This window comes from Marmota marmota, unplaced genomic scaffold (assembly GCF_001458135.2).
Source record: "Marmota marmota marmota unplaced genomic scaffold, marMar, whole genome shotgun sequence".
Taxonomy (NCBI): Eukaryota; Metazoa; Chordata; class Mammalia; order Rodentia; family Sciuridae; genus Marmota; species Marmota marmota.
In genome coordinates, this window is record NW_026000283.1 from 5,313,790 (window position 1) to 5,320,421 (window position 6,632).

The 6,632-nt window shown below is 49.5% G+C and overlaps 1 pseudogene; it reads left to right on the forward strand.

The window, feature by feature from the left end:
• Positions 1–4,544: 4,544 nt before the first annotated feature.
• Positions 4,545–6,385, forward strand: LOC107153031 (annotated as a pseudogene).
• Positions 6,386–6,632: the final 247 nt, after the last annotated feature.

A 6,632-nucleotide genomic window follows, 5' to 3' on the forward strand; every position in this document is an offset into this window, starting at 1 on the left:
GTTACCATTCAGTTAATCCCTATAAGGGGATTAATTCACTGATTGGGGTTGAAAGACCCTGCACCGCACTATGAATGGAAGACACCACATGACACAAATCACTGGAGAGGTTCCACTTTATTACAAAAGGCTGTGGGCTTATATAGATCTAAGGAGAGGTGGCAGGGCTTAGGTAAATGACAGGTTGCCCGTTTATTGGTAAATTCTTTCAGATGTCAGTTCCGGAGCCCAAGAAGTTATTTCTTATTGGGGCTAAGGTTTCCCGCCAATGGGATTTGAATATTGGCGCCAGCTGGAGAATTGGTGCCAGCGGGAAAGGGAGAGGCAGGAAGAGAAGCTCCTCAAACGCCATGTTGGGGTTTTTGGGGTTGGCTGCCATTATACCTTTTCCCAACATTCCTCCCTTTTTGTTTTCTTAGAGACTGGGGCGTTGTTGGTCAGATCCAGCTGCTTCCTGCTGTGTGGGGGTGGCGTAGGGCCTAGAAGGGGAAGTGGAGGAATGTTCAGGGGGCAGGTCGGGGGATATCANGAGAGAACGGCGGGCAGATGGAGTGGAGAAATTTGAGAGGTCAGAAGCCGAGAAGTTTAAGGGAACAGCTGCAAGCAAAGGTCGAGTCAGAGAGGTGCATAAGTAGCAATGAGTTGGTGCAATGGCGGGGAGGGTTTGATTTAATTCCTGGTTGTGCTGGAACAGAAGTAACAGATGGTGCAGGAAGACACCGGTCTGCGTGTTCTCTTAGGAGTTTGTATAGAAGCATGAGATAGGGCAGGTAGGACACAAGGGGAGGAGTGACAGGAAAGTTTTAGTTGATTAAGAAAGGCACCCATAGAACAGCTCAAAGGGGCTAAAGCCTGAGGGGGCTCTAGGAGTTGCCCAAATTTGGGTGAGGGCTAATGGCAAAATATTGGGCCAGGACAGTCTGAGTTCAATAGCAAGTTTAGTGAGATGATCCTTGAGAATGCCATTAGGCCTCTCAACCTTACCTGAGGATTGGAGTCAGTGGGGGATGTGGAGCCTCCAAGTGCTGTTAAGGCCTTTGGAAACTAGGTAAACAATCTGAGAAGTGAAGGCTGGACCGTTGTCTGACTGGATGGAGGCAGGAAGTTTGAACCTAGGAATGATCTGCTCAATGAGGATGGAGGCGACAGTGTCAGCAATTTTCCTGGAGGTAGGGAAGGCTTCTATCCAACTGTAAGAGAGTGCTATCCTCAAATTACAAACAGTTAAATCCTGTGTCAAGGCCTGACCAAAGTGGTAGGGACTGTGCCTGAAGCCTTGGGGTAGGCCTGTCCATATCAGCTGTTGAAACCTAAAGAATGTAAGGTCTTCCCATGTGAAGGCAAAGAAGTCAGGATGGAGATGTCTCAGACCTAGGGATCAACTAGATCACGGGGCAGTGGCACAGTAGGTACAGTCAGGTCATTAGAGAGAGTAAGAGTTAAAGGCTGAAGGAGATGGGTGGTAGTATTCTTGGGGTGTAATTGGAGGGTGGCTCCTAATAATTAGAGAACATCTCTGCATAGGAGAGGAACTGGACAGGATGGAATGACCAGAATAGTGAGTGAATGGGTGTCTCTCCAGGGCACAGGCCAGCTTTACAGTTCTGTTTGGGGAAAAGGGTTTGTCATCAATCCCCATAACTGAGACCTGGGAAGGAAACAGAGGCCTAGAATGGGCAGGCAAGACAGAATATGTAGCCCCCGTGTCCACAAGGAATGGACTTACCCACTGCCTGGAGCACTATCCTGGGCTCAGAGAGGGCAAAGGGGGTCTTTGAATCTGGGCTTCTTCAGTCTTCTGTGAACCCCAAAAGTTCAGGAGAGGGGACTGCCTGACTGGTCATACCCCTGCATAAAGGCGCTGAGGAAGGGCCAGCCATGGGGCAGTCAATCTTCCAATGTCCTGTCTGCTTACAGGTGGGGCATGGCCTGGAAGGAGGCCGTGGGTTTGGGCATTGGCGAGCCCAGTGACCTTTGCATCCATATTTGAGGCAAGCCTCTGGTGGAGAGGAATGCTGGTTCCCCTCTGAAACTTTTGCTGGAGATGTAGGCCTCAGGGCTGCTGCCAAGGCCTGGGTTTGGGGTGTTACCTTTTTTTCTGCAATGGAGCCTGCTTTCAAAAAAGACATTTTTACCAGATCTTAGTTAGGGGTCTGAGGGTCGTCCTTAGCTCATTTGAGTTTTTTTTGTTTTGTTTTGTTTTGTTTTGTTTTTATCATAGGCCAATTGAGTAACGAAATGGGTTGCTAACACTGTAGCCCTGATGGGAGACTCAAGATCTAGCTTAGTGTATTTGGTTAGGGCCTCTGTAAGGCAGTTGAGAAATAAGGATGGATTTTCATCAGGATTCTGGGTAATGTCCTTCAGTTTATCAAAGTTAACTACCTTATTAGAAACTGCTTGCATGCCTGCTATAAGATATTGGACCATGCGAGCACAGTGACGGCGACCTTGTTGGCCATCTTGATAGTCCCAGTTAGGTTCAGTTAGGGGAACAGCTGCTTCACCTATGGGGAGAGTCATATCTGTTAAACAAATTTGGTCAGCATGATCTCGAGCAGCCTGCTGAATGCAGTCTCGCTCATCTGGGGTCAGAGTAGAGGACAGAACAACATAGATGTCATGACAGGTAAGATCATAGGTCTGGGAGAGATATTGGAATTCCTTAATATTAGCAGAAGAGTCAGCAGAGAAGGACCCAAGACGTTTTTCAATTTGGGAAGGATCTTGAAGTGAAAATGGGACATGCACTTGGACTATCCCTTCAGCACCAGCTACTTCCCTGAGATGACAAAGGAACTGTGAGTTATCTGATAAGAGGGATCAGTGGGACTGGGTGTGGGCACTGACAGGAGAAGAGAGGCGTGAGTAGGGGGAGGGAAAGGGCTTATCAGTAGAAGAGGTGAGCAGAGTAGGGGGGGAGGCTTGGAGGGATCCTAGATCCCACCCATTGCAGCCAGGTGGGAACCATCCTGCCTGCCTGTTAGAACCAGGTGGCAAAAGGGAGGTGTGCGCGAGTCAGGGGCTTGCGCGAAAGCTGCGGTGGCGCAATGAAGGTGAAGGACGGCAGTTCGCCCGCTGGCTGAGGTGGGATCCAGAGGCTTCTCCAGTCTGCTCAGCGTGCACCACCAGCCCGTCTTGCCCACCGTGCCAGGGAGGTGGAGCACCAGCACATGTGTCTGGTGGCCAGGCAGACTGGAAGCGTGCAGACAGGGCCACTGGCGGTGGCGGCAGCAGACAGGAAGAAGAGGGAGGGGAGGGGGATGTCTCCGCGGAAGAAGAGGAGGGGAAGTGCACAGGCAGGGCCTCCACCGGCGGCTGCACCAGGGAAAGGGAGGGGACGTGGACACGGTACTGCTGGGAGGGAGAGCAGACATGAAGAGCGGAGGGAAGGGCGCAAAGGGAAGGTTGGGAGCAGAGAGTAGAGGGCAGGACGGGAATACCTGGGGACCTCCTTCTACCCTTTCAGGCGCTGGCAATAGTTAAAAAGGTCCCGGAGGAGATTTGGATCTAACGAGCCTTCTGGAGGCCAGTGATTGCCATTATCCACTGGATATGTAGGCCAATCTTAGGTACAGAATTTGATCAGAAGTTTGGGCTTAATGTCTGGTGTGAGGGAGAGTGTGGCCAGATTTTTTTATTAGACATTTGAGAGGTGAGGCTTCAGGTACAGATGAAGAGGTACCCATAGTCACAGGGAGAGAGAGAGAGAATAAGAGTAAGAGAGAGACAAAGGGCAAACCCAGGCCCGAATAGCTTCCCATAAGCTCAGGGCGAACGGGGGTCAAGTGGGCATCCCCAAAATGACCAAACGTCGGGAGGAAATACAGAGGGCACTACCTGGTCGTCACCAGTGAAGTGCCATCTGTGAGGCAAACAGGGCTGGGGCCGCGGGCAACCTGACGTCAGGAAAGTTTTTCGGAAGTTCAGTTCCAAGCTGAACACAGTGAAAGAGTCAGGAATGAAAGGAATGGGGCTCCAGCTCCTGCAGAACATGGCTCCGGGCCAGAAGTTCAGCTCTGAGCTGCTCCAGCGGGACACAGCTCCAGCGGGACGCAGCTCCTGCAGGGGAGGAAGAAACTAGGGAGCCTCTCGTGTAAACCCAGAAGCCTCATGCCCCAAAGGGAAGCCGATCGCCAGAGGATCCACTGCAGCCAGTGAAGGTCTTAGTGGGATGGGTTCCTTCCTCCCTACCGGGCGTCAGGAGCTTCCGGACGATCACAGTCATGGTTCCTGCTGTCAGCCCAAAGGGAGTTGGCGAGCCAGGAAGGGGGAACTTACCTAAACCAGATCAGTGGTGAGTGCAGGGAGCCAGCGCCCAAAAAGATGGACGAGGGCAAAATGTGTTGGTGGTGACGGCGGTGGGAGACAGGGCTCAGTTTGTCCAGCACGCCATCTCCCTGGTTTCCGGCACCACTGAAAGATGCCACACTGCACTAAGAATGGAAGACACCACATGACAAAAATCACTGAAGAGGTTCCGCTTTATTACAAAAGGCTGTGGGCTTATATAGATCTAAGGAGAGGTGGCAGGGCTTAGGTAAATGACAGGTTGCCCGTTTGTTGGTAAGTTCTTCCAGATGTCAGTTCCGGAGCCCAAGAAGTTAGTTCTTATTGGGGCTAAGGTTTCCCGCCAGTGGGATTTGAATATTGGCACCGGCGGGAGAATTGGCACCGGCGGAAAAGGGAGAGGCAGGAAGAGAAGCTCCTCAGATGCCATGTTGGGGTTTTGGGGTGTGGCTGCCATTATACCTTTTCCCAACAGGGGTGAGTCTTAAAAACCAATAATATCTCCTGAATGTTTTTGCATTGTCTCACAGGTAAGCTTTTGGGGGATACCTCATATCTAAACCATAACAAGATTCATGGAATAACTCATGCTATATTTCAAGTTAAGAGCTTTGGATGGTAAAATTTCCTTTTTCTTGGCTAAGGTCAATCTTTTGGTATAATTGAGACATCAATTGATTAGATCAATCTATTTTACTCACAGTCTACTGTCTTAAATGTTAATATCATCCTAAATATCCAGAATAATCGTTGAGAGAATATCTGGGTACTATAGCCCATAATACCTTTCCTTAAGGACTTCTGAAAAATTCGTTAACCACAAAAATGAAGATCCCTAATGAACTGTTGAATGTTGAATCTTGCTTTTTTTTGTCCCTTGTTTTCTCCTCCCTGTAAAAGTCATGGGGGGGTGGTGGTTGTGAGTCCCATTGAGGAGCCGGAGCTTGGGCTGCAACAGCCACCCTGGCCCTTGGCCCCTGGCGCCTCAGTGGCCTGGCTTGGGGGGCGGAGCTGAAGCTGTCCATGGAGTTCCAGGCAGCGCTGCTGAGCCACAGTTCCCTGAAGTGGTGGTGCTGCGCCCTTCTACCCGGCCCCACTCTGGGCCTCAGGACCCCTGATGCGGAGCAGCCGCCACCACTTCAGATGCAGACCCCACTGCCAACTCTCCAGCAGCCCGCCCCACCTGGCTGCGAGTGGCACCGGAGCAAAATTTTCAGAACATAAAGCAAGAATATAGTCGTTATCAGAGGTGGAGACATTTAGAAGTTGTTCTCAATCAGAATGAATCTTGTACTTCAGAAAGCCAGCCTCACTCTGAAGCCAGATTTACAGATAGGTAGTTAGTGTAGTTAGGTAAATCGGATCTAATATCAAGTATGATAAAGAAAATGGAGGCCATTGTTGAGAATGGAGTCCAGGAAACCAGAGCAGCACTTGGGGAAATTGAACTGCTAATGTCTCCAAGGCCCAGAGCCCATCCTAAGGAACTGTTAATGAAGCAGCTCCCAGCAAACAGGGAAGTGCTAATCCTGCCCAGATTACTCCTACAGTCCACCTAACTCCCACCTTTTGGGGCTTCCCACCTGCATTCTATCACTGAAAGATAAAGGGAAACAAAGGACAGGAGTGTGGGAAAGCTGAAAGAAGACCTTAGCTATACAAAAGGGAAGACCTCTCCCTTCCACGGATTCTGCCTTTCAGGTCCCCTTCTTCCTCTGGGGAGAAGTCTTTTCTGCTGCCCTTTAATAAAGCTTCTACTTTCCACTGTTACAATTGCCCCAGCATGCTTCTCTGGTGTTATACTTCAGCATTGGGGAAGCAAGGACATGTTACTGGTAAACAGTGGTAACAACTCCTCAGCATTAACAACACCTGGTTCTCCAAATTCCTCCTGGATGAAGAAGGACCAACCCACCTTTACCCTTCCACAAGTTAGAATACTATGTGAGAGGCTTTAAAAGACTATGAAGATAAAATTCTGAAGGAGTATGAGCAAATCCTCAATACCAAAGTAGCAGAACACTATGAATCTTTTGTGAAATTCACATATGATCAGATTGAAGCCAGATTTACAGATAGGTAGTTAGTGTAGTTAGGTAAATCAGGTTTAATATGGAGTAAGATAAAGAAAATGGAAGCCATTGTTGAGGAAATTGAAATGTTAATGTTCCTAAGGCCAGGAATCCACCCTAAGGAACTGTTAATGAAGCAGCTCCCACCAAACAGATAGGTGCTAATCAAACCACCCCAGGCCCTTCCTGCCCAGATTACTCCTTCAGTCCACGTATTTCCCACCTTTTGGGGCTTCCTACCTGCATTCTATAACTGCAGGATAAAGGGAA